This window comes from Nycticebus coucang, chromosome 22 (genome assembly GCF_027406575.1).
Source record: "Nycticebus coucang isolate mNycCou1 chromosome 22, mNycCou1.pri, whole genome shotgun sequence".
Taxonomy (NCBI): Eukaryota; Metazoa; Chordata; class Mammalia; order Primates; family Lorisidae; genus Nycticebus; species Nycticebus coucang.
Window position 1 is genome coordinate 43666095 of NC_069801.1, and position 19790 is coordinate 43685884.

At 46.3% G+C, this 19790-nt stretch overlaps 1 long non-coding RNA gene across 1 annotated transcript in view; it reads right to left on the reverse strand.

The window, feature by feature from the left end:
- LOC128574920 (uncharacterized) overlaps positions 1 to 19790 on the reverse strand; it is a 54356-nt gene that overhangs the window by 4034 nt on the left and 30532 nt on the right. Inside the window, exon 2 of the long non-coding RNA XR_008376879.1 lies at positions 13110 to 13178. This is a non-coding gene — a long non-coding RNA (uncharacterized LOC128574920). The remainder of the gene's footprint in view (positions 1 to 13109; positions 13179 to 19790) is intronic.

A 19790-nucleotide genomic window follows, 5' to 3' on the forward strand; every position in this document is an offset into this window, starting at 1 on the left:
ATCTTTGTGGGCAAGGCACCAAGTCGTCTTGGTCTGTGTATCCATGGTGCCTAACGTAGAATAAACAGGTACTTAATGGTTGATGAAGTGACAGTGACAACCTTAGTGAAAGCTCACAAATTAAACAGTTGCCCGATCTGCCATCCTGGAAGCTCATGGATTGAGAGGGGAGAAGCACCACGAGAGTATCACAAATGCACTCCTGCTAAGAGACTCCTGGAATGAATACCACCTTGATACAGTGGACCTCCTTTCAGCTTAGTCAGCAGTTACCACTGTAAAAGGTGAGGAGAGCCCAGGGGCCACCACCACTGTTTCCAGACCTCTGAGAGGAGATGTAGTAGATGTGTTCAATATGGGCTTGAGGGCAGAGCTAGGGCAGTGCAAGCCATGTAGGAAAGAGGATCTAAAGTCATAGAGCCACTGAACAGTGAACTGGCGGAGGGGACATGAGGTGCTGAGGACATGAGTTCCCCATCACTGGAAGTGTGCAAGCAGAGCCAGCATGGCTGTTCAGGAGGATTTTATTAGTCCTTCAGCCCTGAGATTCTATGGTTTAAGGATCATCTATCTTCTTTAAGTTGTAGCTAAGTCTGAAGTCTGCCTGGATATTCTCTGGGCCCTCTTGAAACCCAGAGTACATAACAGATCCCTGTCTTATAAACAGGGCAGAAAGGCTAAGGGAAATCATGAAAGTCTGTGCCTTACATAAGAACCCAAATGCTGAGTAATGGCCCTCAGCCTCCTGCTGTCCTTCCCAGTGCCAGGGAGTGCTCAACAGAGTTTGCTGGTGGTAATGCTGCCAGTGGTCAGGAGATGCCTGGTTTCTATTGGAGGAGGAGAACAGCTTGGCAAAAAGATGGCAGTGAGCAATGGGGGAGATCCAACTAGCTGGAGGTGAGTGAGTGTGTATGTAACAAATAATGGGAGATGGGAGTATGCAAAGATAAGGTGAGACAATATAATGGAAAAGCCTTTCATAACAAGTAAAAGAATGTGGATTTTTATCCTGTGTCTACTTAGCCGAGTCCAGACTAGAAAACTGGGTAACTGCTAGGCTTGATGGAACACTGTGACGAGGGCAGATTTAGGAGGCTGTGCTCCTGTTTTTATCCCCTTCCTCCTCTCCTCTCTTCATTACCCTCCTCCTCACTATAAGCTGTCCCTTAAGTTCTATTCTAAAACCCTTAATGGTTTTTCCATCTCACTAGGGACAGTTTGCAAACCCTCTCTGGCTTGGTCTGTGTTGGGGCTGAGCCTAGGGTGAGCCCGGGAGAGGAGGTGGCTCCCAGCAATAAGCAACCCACAGAATTGTGTCTGTTATTTAAGAAAAATTTCTGGGTTTTCGGCTAATTGCAAAAATACATAATGGATGCTTTTCGCATCTGCTAGTTATTCTAGAACAGGCCCGCATCCAAGAGCAAACTTTAAACAAACAATAAGATTATGGAGCTTAACTATTTCAATGTGTAACAGAAAAGAAAGCCAACCCCAAACAGTTACATTAATACACATGCACTCAGACACCAGCACACAGCAATCACATCAAAAGATACACATACAAACACACAGATCCATGTTTTGCCACTCGTGCACACAAATGCATGGCGGCATACTAGCACCTAGTACATATGTGTACACACACCTTGTACACACAGGCCCCGTCATAGCACCAACAGAGTACTCTCAGACACATGCACATATGAACACTCATACACTTATATGTACAGGTGTATACATATATATAACCCTTATATATACATATATATGTACAGGTATATAGATATATACATATATGTACACCTATATATACATATGTACACCTATATGTACACATGTATAAGGGTTATATATATGTATACACCTGTACATTCGGGGAACACAGACACACAACCCCAGACACAGATGCATTCACACAAATCATTTTTAGTGCAAGAATGATTCTCCGGGGTTGGGGAGTGGGCCTGCAGATGTAGTTAGCAGAATGGCCACCAAGGGGCGTCAAGGCTCTATCTTGCATTCACCTTTCATGGGTTCTGAGCTTTGCTGGTCAACTGTTACTGCACTCAGAAGCCTGTACCTTCCTGTTCTGGGTCCTTGCACAGAGCTAGTTGGCTCCTTGCTCCCGGCTCAACCTTCCAGGATCCACGGTACTCTTTCTCATCTTCTCCCTGTCCCACACCACTGAGACAACCACAAGTCCCCATCCCTCCTCCACCCCTCAACAGAACAGACACTTCAGAGTTCCCTGTTTGTCCTGTGACTCTGCTCCTTAGATAACTGGGTCTTGATCATGATATGACTTCTATCTAAAGGTTATTCTCTAGGGGCAACTGTCAGAATCCCAGCATCTCCCAGTGCAGGACAGCTAGAGTCAACAGTTCATGCTAAATAACTAAATGAATGAGTTGATGCCCAGCTCAGATACCTGACTCCACCTCCCTGCTAAGCCCAGCTGGAGAGGTCTCTTACCCTTAGCACCTGCCTTCTGCTTTTTTTTGTCCTTCAATAAAGCAAATGCCAACTTTAAAACACAAGCCAGGGCCAGAAAGATGCAGGATGTCATCAGGTCAATCCTTTCCCTCGTCCCTGACAGGTAATTATCCTAGTAACAGCTTACCCCTCGCCCAGCACCTCAGACTCCTGTACAGTTCCTCTATGTTCCTCTTCCACAAACTTTGCCAGAGCTGCTTTGTCATAACAAGGGCTGCAGCAAGCCTCGCAAAAGCAAGATTTCTGCCCTCCAACAAGTTAACAGTCTGCTGAAGGTATGTAACTGTACAGCCTGGGGCGTGCATAGTAGAGTAAGTGCCAAGTGCAGGGGAGGGTATGATGACCTTTCCAGAGGAGTGGGGTGGGAGTTGGGATCATTCACAGAGGGAGTGAGAAAGTAAGAAGGAGCATTACAGCTGCTGTCTAGTGAATGCTTACTGTGTTCAGGATTACAAATCCTCAGAGTGGAAAAATTCTAACTCAGGTCTGCCTGTCTGCAGTTTCAGAGCTTAACCACCAATCCAAAATACCTCTCATGACATAAACAAAATAAGGGTTTGGGGACAGAAAGGGAGGGGAAGGGCATGCCAGGTGTATTAATTTTCTATTGTTGTGTAACAAATCACCATAAAGTTAGTGACTTAGAATAACACCCATTTATTACCTCATGATTCTTCTGGAGGTCAGAAGTCTGCGCAGGCTTGATTGGGTTCTTTGCTCACAGTACCACAAGTTTGAAATTAAGACATCAGCTTGGCTGGGCTCTTATCCAGAGGCTCTGGGAAAGAATCCACTTCTAACCTCATTCACATTGTGGGCAGAATTAAGATCCTTGCAGCTGTAGGACTGAGGTCCTCATTACCTTGCTGACTGTTGGTCATAGTGTGGTCTTGGCACTAGAGGCTGCTCTCAGTCCTTTTCACATGCTCTTATTATAGAATCTTCCTTATGCTTTAAATCTCTGATTTCTTTTTTTTTGGCCAGGGCTGGGTTTGAACCTGCCATCCATGGTATATGGGGCTGGCGCCCTACTCCTTGAGCCACAGGTGCCACCCCTGATTTCTTCTGTCACTAGTCAGACAAAACTCTCTGCTTTTAAAGGGCTCATGTGATAATATTAGCCCTACCTTGGTAATCCCCCTATCTTATCTTAAGTCAAGTGGTTAGTAACCTTAACTGCACCTGCCACGTTGCATAACATTCACAGAAGAGGGAATTACCCAATGGCGAGAGTCACTGGGGTCACCATAAAACGGCCTGCCCAATGACCGTTATCTTGGATAGTCCTCTCCCTTTTGAGTGGGGTTGCCTCTCATTAAAAGATAGATTATTGGGGTGGGCCCAATCAAGTCACATGACCCCATTAAAATTGAGTTTTCTCTGGTGAGTAAGAGAGAAGGAAGTCCTGCTGTTGCTTGGTTTGAAGAAGGAAGGAATGTGGCTTCTAGAAGCTGAGAGTGGCCTTGACTGACAATGGGCAAAGAAACAGAGGCCACAATTCCACCAATGGAAGGAATGTTCTGCCCACAGTTTCAGTGAGGCTGGAAGTGGATTCTTTCCCAGAGCTTCCAGATAGATAAAAGCTTGGCCCAGTCAACATCTTCATTGTGGCTTTGTGATTCTATAAGCAGAGATTACAGTCCCTTGAACTCACTCAGATACACAATTTACAGGACTGTGAGGTGATGAATGGTGTTTTAAGTTGCTAAGTTTGTGGTAATCTGTTACCCAGCAACAGAAAACTAATACGCCAGGCAAAAAGCACAGCATTCGCTAGACCAGGTATGTCTCCTCCTATGCCTCTATTTAAAAAATTCAACTGCCACAGTCAAGCCTGGTGGCTCATGCCTATAATCCCAGCACTTCGGGAAGCTGAGGCAGGAGGATTTCTTGAACCCAGGAGTGCAAGACCAACCTGGGCAACATGGTGAGGCCCCATCTCTATAAAATGTAAAAAATTTGGCCCAGGCATGGTGAGTAAGTCTTAGCTATTCAGAAGGCTGAGGCAGGAGGTTGCTTGAGCCCAGGAGCTTGAGGTTGCTGTGAGTTGTATTCATATTACTGCACTCTAGCTCGGTGACAAAGCATGAGTCCTTGTCTCATGGGGAAAAAAGAAAAGTATCATTTGAATACTATTCAGCTTTAAGAATAATAAGAAAGCTGATTCTGACTCATGCTACAAGTGAGTGAACCTTGAAGACATTTTAAAGGGCTCTTTAAAATGAAGTGAGTCGGACATAAAAAGACAAGTGCTATATGAGTACAAATGTGTGAGGAGTCAGATTCATAGAGATGGAAAGTAGAATGGTGATTGCTGGAGGCTGGGGGGAAAGGGCCTAGCAGTATTGTTTAATGCACATGCAATTTCAGTCTGGGAAGATAAAAAAGGTTGGAGATGAATGGTGGTAATAGTTGGACAACAATGTGAATGTACTTCCTGCCATAGAATTGTACAGTTAAACATGGTTAAATGGTGAGTTTTGTGTTATATATTTTTGCCACAATCAAAACAATTAAAAGAAAATAGTTTCCTTAGGTGGTGCCTGTAACTCAGGGGGTAGGGTGCCGGCCACATGCACCCGGACTTGTGGGTTTGAACCCAGCCCGGGTCTGCTAACACAAACAAAAAATAGCCGGGCATTGTAGTGGGTGCCTGTAGTCCCAGCTATTCAGGAGACTGAGGCAAGAGTTGGAGGTTGCTGTGAGCCATGATGCCACAGCACTCTACCGAGGGCAACAAAATGAGACTCTGTCTCAATAAAAAAAGGACAGTGCCTGTGGCTCAGTGAGTAGGGCCCCGGCTCCATATACCAAGGGTGGTGGGTTCGAGCACGGCCCCAGCCAAACTGCAACAAAAAATAGCTGGGCATTGTGGTGGGCACCTGTAGTCCCAGCTACTCGGGATGCTGAGGTAAGAGAATCGCCTAAGCCCAGGAGATGGAGGTTGCTGTAAGCTGTGACACCACAACACTCTACTGAGGGTGACAAAATGAGACTCTGTCTCAATAAAAAGAAATAGTCTCCTCAAAGCGATGCATACATATATACATCACTCCCTTTCTCCGTGCTTTTTGCGCAGTAACACATGTGCACTGTCTTGTACGTTTACCCTTTTTATGTATGATATTGTGGTTCTACCTCACTCTTTTTATTGGCTGTTATAGTATTGGCTGTATATCCCCTTGAGTATTTTTACTGTTATTTAATCAGTCTCCTACTGACAAACATTTATATTGTTTTCATTCTTTTGCTACAGTAAGCAATACTGCAGTGAACATCTTGACACATGGGTCTGTGTACCAAGAGATAAGTGTACCTATTTCTTAACTAATTTTAGACTGTTGATTCCTCAACACATTGGATGAGAATCAGCTCACTTTGATCATCTCTCCTCCCTCTGTCGTCCTCCTGATAGAGTTATATAACCATTTTTAATTGCTGTACTGATTACCTTTTAAGAAATATACTAACAATTTATTCCTTGTTCCATAACCAAAGGGCTTTATTTATTTTTTTATTTTTTGTAGAGACAATCTCACTGTACCGCCCTCAGGTAGAGTGCCGTGGCATCACGCAGCTCACAGCAACCTCTAACTCTTGGGCTTAAGCGATTCTCTTGCCTCAGCCTCCCGAGCAGCTGGGGCTACAGGCGCGCGCCACAACGCCGGGCTATTTTTCTGTTGCAGTTTGGCCGGGGCTGGTTCCGAACCCGCCACCCTCGGCATATGGGGCCAGCGCCCTACTCACTGAGCGACAGGCGCCAAAGGGCTTTATTTTTTACTCTTGCTTCGTGAGATAGGAATACAGAGGTCCTTTCCTCACCTCTCAGCTCCCATCTCTTCTCCAGTTTTTGTCATTGGTAGTTTTACTTTTGCATTGTCAAGGCAGAGAATGTTTAAATTATCCTTTCCTTTTTTTTTTTTTTTTGAGACAGAGCCTCAAGGTGTTGCCCTGGGTAGAGGGCTGTGGCATCACAGCTCATAGCAACCTCCAACTCGTGGGCTCAAGCGATTCTCTTGCCTCTGCCTCCCAAGTAGCTGGGACTATAGGCGCCCACCACAATGCCTGGCTATTTTTTGGTTGCAGCTGTCATTGTTGTTTGGTGGGCCCAGGCTGGATTCGAACCCACCAGCTCAGGTGCAGGTGTATGTGGCTGGCGCCTTAGTCGCTTGAGCCACAGGCGCGGAGCCTTTTTTTTTTTTTTTGAGACAGAGTTTCACTTTGTTGCCCCTGGTAGAGAGCCATAGTGTTGTAGCTCACAGCAACGTCAAATTTTTGGGCTTAAGCGATTCTCTTGCCTCAGCCTCCCGAGTAGCTGGGACTACAGGAGCCTGCCACAACGCCCAGCTATTTTTAGAGGCAGGGTCTCACTCTGGCTCAGGCTGGTCTGGAACCTGTGAGCTCAGGCAATCCACCCGTGCTTGGCCTCCCAGAGTGCTAGGATTACAGGAGTGAGCCACCGCACCTGGCCTCATATGTCTTTATTATAGTCTTATAATTGATAGTTCAGCTTATAGAGAATACTGGATTGAAAACTAAGTTCTCTCAGCATTTTGAAACATTTCTCCATTATCTTCTAGCACCCACTGTTAGTTGCTGATACTTCTGAAGTCATTCTGATTCTCATTCCTTTGTGACTTTTTTCTCTATTATCATTTGTCTCCCTTCCAGAAACTTTAAAAAAATTTTTTCAAGTCAAAGTCTCACTCAGTTACCCTCATTAGAATTGCGTCATAGCTCATAGCAACCTCAAACTCTCGGGCTCAGGTGATCCTACTACCTCAGCCTCCTGAGTAGTTGGGACTATAGGTGCCCACGACAGTGCTTGGCTGGTTTTTCTATTTTTAGTAGAGACAGAGTCTTGATCTTGCTCAGTCTGGTCTTGAACTCCCAAGCTCAAGCAATCCACACACCTTGGCCTCCTAGAGTGCTAGGATTACAAGTATGAGCCATTGGCCTGTCCCCTCTAGAACCTTTAGATATCTTTGGCCCTATGTTTAAAACTGTCAGGATGTTGTACCTGAACATGGATCATTGTTAAATTCATTTGGGGGGCACGTAGCTCCTTTAATACAAAAGCTTTATGAACTTTGTTTACAGGAATTTTTTAATGTAACTTTTAAATAATTCCTCTTCTCCATTTTTTTTTTTTTGTTGTTGGGGATTCATTGAGGGTACAATAAGCCAGGTTACACTGACTGCAATTCCTCTTCTCCATTTTAATCTGTTTTATCTGGAATTTCCAATTGTTGGATTTTTTACTTCCTGGAATGATTCTTTATGTCTCTTATATTTTCGGTCATATTTTCTACATCTTTATCTTTTTATTTCACTTTTTGAGAAATTTCCCTAACTTTAAAACATCTGTTAAATTTTAAAGCATATATATTTTTTGAATTTTCAGGAACTCTCTCTTGTTCTCTGTTTCTTTGTTCTTCATACTATCCAGTTTTTATTTGATGGCTACAATACTCCTTGAGTATTAATGGTATTAATGCTCTCGGGAGTATTAACAGAGTGTAAAAAAACTTGTTTTTGTCTTTTGCTGTTTCTTGCGTGATTTCTATTTCCTCTGAGGCCATTTTATTTGTCTCTCAGTTTGGAGGCTTTCCTCAAATGGTAATCTTTGTCTATTCATATTGAAGAATGAACTGAAAAGCTCATTGACTGGCTGGCATGCTTTAGGTTGACTGGGCATTGAGTCGCTAGAGCAGAGGACTTCCTCCCTGCACTCCCACCCAAGGCCAGAGCAGGAAGCTCTCCTGGGGACATTAGATTTCTCCAGAAATCCCCTGATCTCCCCCCCGGAGAGTGGACCCACTGTCTCAGTACAGGGCTGGGGAGAGACTTTGAACTAACCCCGTTTCTAGCTCTCTGTCCCCTGGTTCTGCCAAGGCAGGCTGCCTCCTTCCTCGGCTGTGTTGTCCCCTCTGCACACTTACGCCCAGGCTTTCTCTGCCCTACAGCATCAGTTGCCATTCCTTCCTTTGCTTTCTATTGTCCTGAAATTTTTTGTAATTCTTTTTTTTAGAGACAGAGTCTCAGTTTGTTGCCCCGGGTAGAGTGCTGTGGCGTCACATCTCACAGCAACCTCCAGCTCCTGGGCTTAGGCGATTTTCTTGCCTCAGCCTCCTGAGTAGCTGGGACTACAGGCGCCTGCCACAAAAGACCGGCTATTTTTTTTGTTGTTATTATTGTAGTTTGGCCAGGGCTGGGTTCGAACCCGCCATCCTTGGTATATGGGGCTGGTGCCCTACTCACTGAGCCACAGGCGCTACTCTGTAAATTTTTTTTTATTGTTTGGGATTCATTGAGGGTACAAAGAATTAGGTCACACTGATTGCATTTGTTAGATAAAGTACCTTTTACAATTGTGTCCCATCCCTAAAAGGTGTGCCATACATCATGACCCCCATCTCCTATCTTCCTCCCCTCTCCCTATTGTTCTGAAATTTGTTGTAATATCTTGTCTACTGAGGTTACCTTGCTCTTTATCCTTAACAATCATTTAAGAAAGACCTCAAGAGAAGGGGCGGGCATGGTGGCTGAGGCCTGTGATTGCTTGAGCTCAGGAGTTCAAGACCAGCCTGAGCAAGAGTGACACCCTGATTCTACTACAAATAGAAAAACTAGCTGGGCATTGTGGTGAGTGCCTGTAGTCCCAGCTACTTAGGAAGCTGAAGCAAAAGGATGGTGTAAGCCCAAGAATTTGAGGTTGCTGTGAGCTATGATGCTACCGCACTCTACCCAAGGCACAGAGTAAGACTGTCTCAAAAAAAAAAAAAAAAGAAGAAGAAGAAGTAGCTCCTTTAGATAGAAAACATGGTGTGGGCTCAGTGTGCCCATAGCTCAGTGGTTAGAGCGTCAGCCACATACACTGAGGCTGGGGGGTTTGAACCCAGCCTGGGCCTGCTGAACAACAATGACAACTACAACAAAAAAATAGCTGGGTGTTTTGGCAGGCATCTGTATTCCCAGCTACTTGGGAGGCTGAAGCAAGAGAATTGCTTAAGCCCAAGAGTTTGAGGTTGCTGTGAGCTATGACACCATGGCAATCTACCAAGGACAACATAGTGAGATTCTGTCTCCAAAAAAAAAAAAAAAAGAAAGAAAGCATGGTGTGATGACTGGAGTTCTGCTCTAGGAGGCAGAATCCAGCTCTATTGAGGTGTAGTATTGGTGAGTCAGTTTGGTCTCTCAGTTTCCTCATCTGTATAGTGAAAGGATTCTTTCTAATTCTGTCAGGCTACAAGAAGCCAGGCCAGAAGGGAGGTGCTGAATGCTTACTGTGTGGAGGCTGTGAATTGCCCAACTCCAGCTCTAGCCACAGATGTTGGAATTTGCCAAACAAACCCTAATCACTTAATTAGAAATGAAAATGGTGCTTAGTTCCTCTACTTAATTGTCCCTTTGAAAATAACACACGGGAGATTTATAGTAATCACCATAATCGCCTCATAAAAACCGGGGAGTTTGAAGACGGATATGCCTCATTTCTGGGAGGAATTAGAGGCAAAAATTAAGGCAAGGAATTCCTGGCCTGCATTGGCCTTGGCTCCCTGGAATCCAAGGCTGCCCACGGAGTGCCTGCCACCCTGGATAGCCTCCTAGCCTCAGCCAAATATTGCTCCAGGTACTCCTCAGCCAACGTTTCCTGGCAGGCCTGCTTGTTGGGTCCCCTTTGTCATTGGTACTACCTAAGGGCAATAGACAAAATATACCAAGAAGACCCAATATCCTTGAAGGTCAGATGGCGGTCTTTTAGGAGGAGACAGGAACCTCTCTGAGCCTACTTGCAATATCTGAGCTAAAGGCCAGGAGGGGAGGTTTGGGGACACACAGGCTGCTCTTAGCTATAGAAGGCCACAGCTTACAGTTTTTTCTAAGGCTGCCCAGTTCTGATCTGCACATCTCCCACGACAAGGAGTTCTGATCTCCCAGAACATATACTAAGATAAAGGACAACAAAAAGAGTCATGCTGTGCTCAGCAGCAATCTGTTCCCTTTCAGTTGGTTCTAACTGGACTCAGATCACTAGGGTGCAAGGTAGAACTGCTGCCAGGTGAGATGGTGCACACCTGTAATCTCAGGTGCTGGTATGGCCGAGGCAAGAGGATTGCTTGAGCCCAGAAGTTTGTGAACAGTGTGGGCAGCACAGTAAGATTCTGCCTCTTAAAAACAAACAAACAAACAAACAAACAAACAAAAAAACCAGTCTGGAATTTTCCTCTTGGTTTGCTTTTCTAACTTCTGTGTCAGAGACTATAAGTTCTTAACACAGTAGGCAGAGTGATCCTTTTAAAATCTAAATCAGGTAACACTACTCATCTGGCAGTAATTTTCATCTGGTGTCCTGAGAGGATCTTAGGTGTGCTGCAAAAAATTTTAAAGATCATCAATTAAGGCGGCGCCTGTGGCTCGGCAGGTAGGGCGCCGGCCCCATATGCCAAGGGTGGTGGGTTCAAACCCAGCCCCGGCCAAACTGCAACAAAAAAATAGCCGGGCGTTGTGGTGGGCGCCTGTGGTCCCAGCTGCTCGGGAGGCTGAGGCAGGAGAATCGCCTAAGCCCAAGAGTTGGAGGTTGCTGTGAGCTGTGTGATGCCATGGAACTCTACTGAGGGCGATAAGGTGAGACTCTGTCTCTACAAAAAAAAAAAAAAAAGATCATCAATTAAATTATTTGCAATGGCCAGGAACAGTGGCTCACAACTGTGATCCTAGTGAGGCCGAGGTCGGTAGATCTCCTGAGCTCAGGAGTTTGAGATGAGCCTAAGCAAGAGTGAGACCCCATTTCTACTAAAAATAGAAAAAAAACTAGCTAGGCATTGTGGCAGGCACCTGTAGTTCCAGCTACTCAGGAGGCTGAGTCAAGAGGATCACTTAAGCCCAAAGAGTTTGAGGTTGGTGTGAGCTATGACTGCACAGCACTCTACTGAGGGTGACAGAGTAAGACTCTGTCTCAATAAAATAAAATAAAATATAAAATTAATAAATAAATAATTTTCAAAAGACGTTCAAAGCACAATAAGTAATTCTTCTTTTGACTCTTTTTTTGGATCAACATAATTTAAGCGTGCCGTGGAAGTTTAACCATAGGTTCAAGCGTGCCAGGACATAAGAAAGGTTGAAAAACACTGCAGTCTAGTGGCTTCTGAAATCGGAGTCAGGCAAAACCCTCACAGTGCCCTGCAGGGCTCTCATGCCCTGCCTCTCACTCTGCTCCACCCTCACTGGCCTCCTAGCTCTTCTTGGAAAATGCTGGAGACCGTCCTGCCTCTGCACCTTCATGCTAGCTGTTGCCACTGCCTGGAATGCCTTTTACTCTGGTATCCACGTGGCTCCCTTCCTGACCTCCCTACATAAAATCAGACTCCCACTTTCTCTGTTCTCCTCCTTTACTTTGCGCTGCTTAAGACCTTCCGAGACAACACATTATAAGACTTGCCTATTTCTTTTGTTTAACATCTCTCTCTCCACTAGGAATTAAGGTCCGGGAGCCCTGAGTTTTGTCTGTTTTTTCTTGTATTCCAAACGTTTAGCATAGTGCCTGTCACTTAGTGGGCAGAAAACATTTGTTCATGAATGACCCAAAAGGGACAGAGCAGTGAAGAAAATTGAGCTCCGGGCCTCATGGAATGTACGTTCTGACGGCAGAAGCTGCTACCTACAGGACTGAGCACCTGCACCTCTGGTAAATGCTGGTTGGGAAAGTCCCAGGTGTAATGGCAGTGGTCTGTCTGACTGTGCCAGGGATTGGGGCATGAGTCACTCTGGACAGCTGTTTGTGAGGATTGGAATGTAAGGTGATGAGGGTTTGAAGCGGCAAAGCTTTGGGAGGGAAGAGTGCTGGGGAGGCTCAGGTCACCTCCTCTGACCCTTCAAGGGCAATGGAACTCCAGGCAGAGGGCGGTCATCAAGTTCCCACCCCACCACTTTCAAGCCACATGCCCTGGGGCAAGAGCTCTTGCTTCCTTATCTATAAGTTAAGGAAGATAACCTGTAGGTACTTGGTAAGGGCTAGCTCGTTTTCTGCACCTTTCTTCTTTGTCAAACCTTATACCATCCAGTCTCCCTTCGCCCGGCCACTCCATTCTCTCCTGGTCCTGCTTGAAGAAGAGGAGCAGGAGAACCTGAAGGAAAAACTGCAGCTCAACATTAACCGGGCTGTTTGGGGCATCACTGGCTGGAAGACTATACTGATCTCCTCTGTGCCTCTGTGTGCTTGGCTTTGGCGCTGTGTACTGTATCTCCTATCGACCTCCAGGCCTGATGCCTGTTGGCCTAAAGGGTCCTGTGGCTGGAATGAAGCACTGGGGCACAGGTGGCTGACACAGCTGACCCTGCGGTGCCCCCCATGACTTGGCTCTAGGTCGTAGACAGAGCTCCCTACACATACCTGTACATGCACATACATACATGCAACACACATGCAGAGCTGCACACAGCCCCTAACTCCACCAACCCCCCTAGGAGGATGTACTCCTGGCCCTGCAGATCTCTTTCTCTTTGTTGATTGGTAAGTGGGGGTGGGTTGATAAGGAGGCAGCAAACAACCTTCTTCCCAAGGTTAATTTGGACAGCGGATACACTAGGGCAGTTAGCAAATTTTCACCTACCTGTGGCCAGGCCCAGTACGGGGCCCCAGAGCAGCAGATGAGTCCAGTGTGGATCCTGGCCTCCTCCTCCTGGTGGAAGAAACAAGCACATGCACAGGTGATATGGCATAAAGTACAGTCGGGGGTCCAAGTGGGAAGCTGCAGAAAGAGAGCTTGGTTTCCTCAGGAATCGAGGCAGGGTGGATAGGGATAGGGCTTTAGGGATAAGGCAGCCTTTCAGCTGGGCTGAGACAGGATGGAAGTGCTTCTAGGCAGACGGGACTGCACCAACACAGGCACACCAGTGGGAGAGTGTGCAGTAGGGTCAGGAATGGCAAACCGCCTAATGTCAGGCTACAGCATAGTGTGGAGCCATAATTGCTTTGTAGTGGTATGGTTTGTAACCAGCCGCAAGAAACCTTCCCAGGAGTTAATCCCTCCCAATCCCAATCCCTCCCTCAGCCCACCTGACAGCTTGGGATGATCTCCAAGGAGGCCAGAAGATCTGTCTTTCCTCCCTGTTGGGCTGTACATTCAGCTCCTTCAGATCGGCCGAAGGGTTCCCCGAGCGGCCCTCCTACCTCTTCTCTCCCTGCTTCAACCGTCTCATCCTTCAAAGACAGAGCAGTCCTGGTTGCTCCAGAGAATCCTTCCCAATGAGTCGGGCTCACACTAGCCTCCTCCTCCGATCACTCAAATGGCTAAAGGACCCATGTGATTTTATGCCTCACCACCCTTTTCAGTGCGAGTACTTTGCTGCAGGCTGTATTAGGATGCTAATTCACAGCAAGAAATCCACTAGAATCAAAACATAAAAAGGGGAAGCAGTTAGAAGGGAACTGGGACTCTAAAGGAACCTAATGCAGAAAGGACTGGACCCAGGCTTAGGAAAGCTCTCAGGAACCCAGGGGCTGGAGGATCTCCCTGCCTCTGCCCTCTTTTCCTTCTCTGCCAGTCAGATCAGATGGGGAAAACACAGCCATTCACAGCACCTGACAGGTCTAGCCATGTAAGAGGAATCTCCAAATTCTTTTTTTTTTTAATCAATTACAGTTTTTATTTATTTATTTATTATTATTTTTTTTTTTGTAGAGATAGAGTCTCACTTTATCGCCCTCAGTAGAGTGCCGTGGCCTCACACAGCTCACAACAACCTCCAACTCCTGGGCTTAGGCGATTCTCCTGCCTCAGCCTCCTGAGTAGCTGGGACTACAAGCGTCCACCACAATGCCCGGCTATTTTTTTTTGTTGCTGTTTGGCCGGGGTCGGGCTTGAACCCGCCACCCTCGGCATATGGGGCCGGCGCCCTACCCACTGAGCCACAGGCGCCACCTGGAATCTCCAAATTCTTAAGAGAGAGGGCGATTGGCCCAACAGAACCAGATGAATGAGCAGAATCAGTTCCAACCCTAGCCCAATCAGCTCTGGGTAGGGGATGGGCTTATATAGTGTACAAGTGGCTGCCAGGCCACTTCTCTGGGAGTCATCTCTTATAGTTCCATGGATTGGTGTGGGTGGGCTTCTCTGAGAGAAGGGAAGCTGTCATGAGCACAGGAGATATTCCAAAGATGCCTATTATGTTCCCATAATGCATGTATAATGTGACTTAATGCTTATATGACTTCCAGCTCCATATTACTCTACTACCTACTCTGTGACTTCAGGCAAGTCCCTGTCCTCCTGGGGTTGTCCTCTTCATTTGTACACAGAGGAAACTGGGTTTAAGTGGAGTTGGTCCTCATAACCCTCTGGGACTTTGGGCCAACTACTTGTGCTTCTCAAACTTTAGTTTTCTCATTTATAAAATGAAAGTAATGATATCCTCCTAAGAGAGTTGCTGTAAGATGATTGGGGATGAAAATATCTAATATGGGCTGAGTAACTCTAGAGGAATTAGTGAAATCAGGCAGCCCAGCTCACAGTGATTTTCTGCAAGGGTTGTAGCTATGATGCCTCGTCTCTAGTTAGGAGCTGCCATCCTCCACCATGACTTGTCCAGGGATGGGGGTGGGTCCCAAATTGTACCACTCAAAGTCCTTCTCTGGGGCTTTTTTCCAACTGCAGCTATTTGATTCCCATTTGCAGAATGGTAAGGAGGGCAGTATGGAGCTGCAACAGTCAGGTCCCCAACCTTATGAAGAAAGTGGTCTGTGAAAGCGAAGTTGACATGAAGATAATTTTTGAGTACTTGGTTTCAGACATCCTTAAGTGCAGTTTCATCTTCACCCTGATTTCACCCCCTGTCTTGTTTTTTCTAACTAAGTTGGAGCTGGTATTCTGCCATTTGCTACCAGCAATTCCTGATAACACCTTCTCCCTTCCCTCTCCAAGCCTCAGTTTCCTTAGTTGTAAGATGATGGGCTGTGACAGAGCGAGGCATAAGAGCTGTGAGGAAGTTAGACGAGGAGACTTATCCTTGCTTGGAAGGCTTTCTGGAGGAGGTGACATGCACCATGTTTTTCAGATGGGGGAGTGCAGAGAGAAGGGTATTCCAAGCAGAACCTGCCTTTGTAAGGGCCCAAAGGAGAACGAGAGAAGGCAGAAGCCTGGGGCAGGAGGGGAAGGGACACAAAAGATGAGGCTGTAGATTCATCTGCACTCTTTTTATTTCTATGTTTCACTCATGAAACTTCTGGGAGAAAAGAAAACAAACAAACACAAGTCCCTCCATTTTTTAAGCTTAGAAAATCTGTTGGGTGGCATCTTTGAGTGGAGATGACAGAAGTGACTCTTGACCACAGAAGAGCACTGGAAGGATGATTCTTTCCCCATCAGGCTACCCTGATAGTCCTTGGCCCTATCAGGAAAGCCAGGCGCATAGTCACATCCAGTGGCTGGTCCTAGGGCTATCTGACTAAGTCTAGGATGGCAGGCCAGCCAAATGCCAGCCAGAGAGCAGAACAGCAGCTCAGGCAGGCCTGGGAGGAGCGTAGACATCCCCTTCCTTTTCAGAAACATATTCATTACATTCCGAGCAAAGGCGAGTCACCATGCACCCCGGAGAAAATACGCAGTTATTGCCCCCAAACATGCTGAGGCCTCACTAATGACTGCACGCCTCCTCCAAAGGCACAAACTGTTCCAGATGCTGCTTCCTGCCTCCTGACAGCCCTTCCTTCTTCCCACCCAGTGCTCTGAACTCTTTCCTAGGTTCCAGTATTTTGGGCCATCTCTGGCCAGAAGGGGTTTTTGGAGTGAATGACTGCCCTCTCTGGGCCTTGCAGGAACAGTTTAGGGGATCCCTGCCTTAACAAACTATTGTAGAGATTATGTTTGGTGGCCTGGTGGGGTGGTGAGAGAAGTGCCAGGCAAGGAGCCAGGACTGTAGGTGTCTTGGGGTGAGGGAGGCACATTCTAAATATACGGCTGTTTTCAGTTTCTGCATCTATCATGGTAATGACTTTATAGGGAAGCAGTACTCTGCAAACTCAAAGCCCCAAATATTTCCATTGCTTATGTCCACTGGAGTTGGAACCATCTTCTAACAGGGAGGCAGCTCCCTCCACTCAAATGAAACTCCTTTCTCTCATCTGTAAATTGGGGATAGTTTTTAAAATTGACTTTTCTTTTTTTTTCTCTCTTTCTCTTTCTTTTCCTTCCTTCCTTCCCTCCTTCCCTCCCTTCCTTCCTTTCTTTTTTGAGACAGTCTTACTTCGTTACCCTCAGTAGAGTGCTGTGACATCACAGCTCACAGCAACTTCAAACTTTTGGGCTCAAGCGATCCTCCTGCCTCAGCTTGGTGGAATGGATCCCACAACACCACCCAGCTAGCTGGCTCATTCTGGTCTGGAACTCCTGAGCTCAGATGATCCACCTACCTTCGCCTCCCAGAGTGCTAGGATTACAGGTGTGAGCCATCAGGCCTGGCCAACATTTTTTTCTATTTAAAGAATTCATGGTTTGGTGCCTGTGGCTCAAGCAGCTAAGGCACCAGCCACATACAGCTGAGCTGGTGGGTTCCAATCCCGCCTGGCCACGAAACAACAATGATGGCTACAACGAAAAAATAGCCGGGCGTTATGGCGGGCGCCTGCAGTCCCAGCTACTTGGGAGGCAGAGGCAGGAGAATCGCGTGAGCCAGGAGCTGGAGTTTGCTGTGACCTGTGATGCCACGGCACTCTACCCAAGGTAACAACTTGAGGCTCTGTCTCAAAAAAAAAAAAAAAAAAAAGAATTCATGCATGCTTATCGTTTATATTTTTGAAAATTTAATCACATCATTTTTGAATTACTCATGTAATTCCAAATTCAAAAGCAAGTAGTACAGAGCTAAACTCTCCCTCACCCCTGTTTCATAACCATGCAGTTCTCTTCCTTGGAGGCAACCTCTGTTATTGGTTTCTGGTGTATTAAATACATATAAATTTTTAAAACTTTGTGTTGAAGTATGAACACATACACACATATTCATAATATGCACACACACACATATATCAAAGTGCCTGTCACAAAAGCACAACTTGGTGAATAATGTTCATAGTTTTAATTCCTAAAAAGAATAAAGAAAAAATAAAAATTACCCCAAGTCCTAGAGAGAAAACTGTCGATCTTCTGGTGCATTTTCTTCCTATGCTTTATCCTTTGTACACACACATGCACACACACACCTTAGAACGATGCCCTATAACTTTTATACCCTATTTTTCATATTTAACGTTATATAATGAACATTTCTTCATGTCATTAAAAATTCCTCAAAAATATTTCTTTTAATGTTTGCCTAATGTTCCCAGGAATTGATCCAACCTTACTCTAGGATATTAGGCTCAATCTTTTCTCCATTATAAATAACACAGTGATGACCACCCCTGAACATGCATCATTGAGCACATCCTTCAAGATGAATTCCTAGAAGGGGAATTACTGGATCAGATCGTGTCTCCCTTAGAACTCAGGATAAAATGTGGGGGTGGGGGAGTAGATCTAACTCATTGAGCTACTGAAAGGATTAGAGAAGTTGTGTGAGGCTCCAGCCTACTGCTTCCTGAGTGTGAGCCTAAGGGTCCCAGTGGCCCTGCCCTCTGGGCCTTCCGCTGCTGGAGCCTCCTGCCTGCGCCAGATGGGAAGTCTCCGTGTAGTCTGGTCATTGGAGTCTTGCCAACTGGTGGGCTGGTGAATCAAAGACTGGTGGTCTTTGGTGGGGGGCACCCTGATTTGTAGCATTTGCCAATTTCTATGGTATAAATACTCCCACTGTGGCCGATTTCAATTACCAACGTGATGTCACCACAGGCAGAACGGGGATGGGATGCACACAGTCTCATGACTGTGGAGTTAGCTCCAGCACACCAGTTTTTGTCTTTCTACCTACCTGAGTCTCCTTCTTCTCCCCTTCTTAAGCCCCCCACCCATTCATCTCCCACCATGGAGCTCTACCAAGGTGACAGAGACTTAACATTTTGTGGGAGGTGAATATTGCTAAAGAATGAGAACATCCTCTCCTAATTCTCTAAAATAAAATGAGAACATCGTCTCCTAATTTTCTAAAGAAGAAACTGAGGCTCATGACAATCAAGACGACTGTCCCAGGTCACCTAGCTGGATGATATCTCACTAAGTGTCATTACCTGCTCCCTGTTTAGGACACGTCTCCGATGGGAGCCAGAACTTTCCACTGTGAAATTCCAGTCTTTTCCAGCCACTCCTCGCCTTCTTTCTCCTCCTCCTCTTCATTGATCCCCGTTTTGGATCCACAAGATCATGAGTTCTAGGCTTTGCCCTCAGGCTGAGAGCCAAGTGTAGAAGACAGACAGGTGTGAGCAGAGTTATTACACTACAGCATGCTTATACCAATTTGATTCAAGTCCTTCAGTGGTCCTTTTTTTTTTTGCAGTTTTTTTTTGGCCAGGGCTGGGCTTGAACCCACCACCTCCAGCATATGGGGCCAGCGCCCTACTCCTTTGAACTAAAGGCGCCGCCCCAGTGGCTCCTTTTAACAGAGTATAGTCTTTTTTTTTGAGACACAGCCTCAAGCTATTGCCCTGGGTAGAGTGCTGTGGCATCACAGCTCATAGTAATCTCTAACTCCTGGGCTCAAGAGATTCTCCTGCCTCTGCCTCCCAGGTAGCTGAGACTACAGGCATCTGCCACAACACCTGGCTACTTTTTGATTGCAGCTGTCATTGTTGTTTAGCGGGCCCATGCTGGATTTGAACCTGCCAGCTCAGGTGTATGTGGCTGGCTCCTTAGCCACTTGAGCCATAGGCACCAAGCCAGGGTATAGTCTTTGTTAGATGTCTCTCTGTGGGCCAGGTGTGGTGGCTCATGCCTGTATCCTAGGACTCTGGGAGGCTGGGTGGGTGGATTACTTGAGCTCTAGAGTTTAAGACCAGACTCGGTGCCCGTTGCTCAGTGGTTAGGGAGCTGGCCACATGCACCAAGGCAGGTGGGTTCGAACGCAGTCAGGGCTTGCTAAACAACGACAGTAACAAAAAAACAGCCAGGTGTTCTAGAGGGCACCTGTAGTCCCAGCTACTTGGGAGGCTGAGGCTAGAGAGCCACTTAAGCCCAAGAGTTTGAGGTTGCTGTGAGCTGTGATACCACAGCACTCTACCAAGGGCGACACAGTGAGACTCTGTCTCAAAAAAGAATAAAAGAGTTCAAGACCAGACTGAGCAAGAGCAAGACCCCATTTCTACTAAAAATTAAAAAACTGGGGGATGCCTGTGGCTCAGTGGGGGCGCCGGCCCCATATACCGAGGG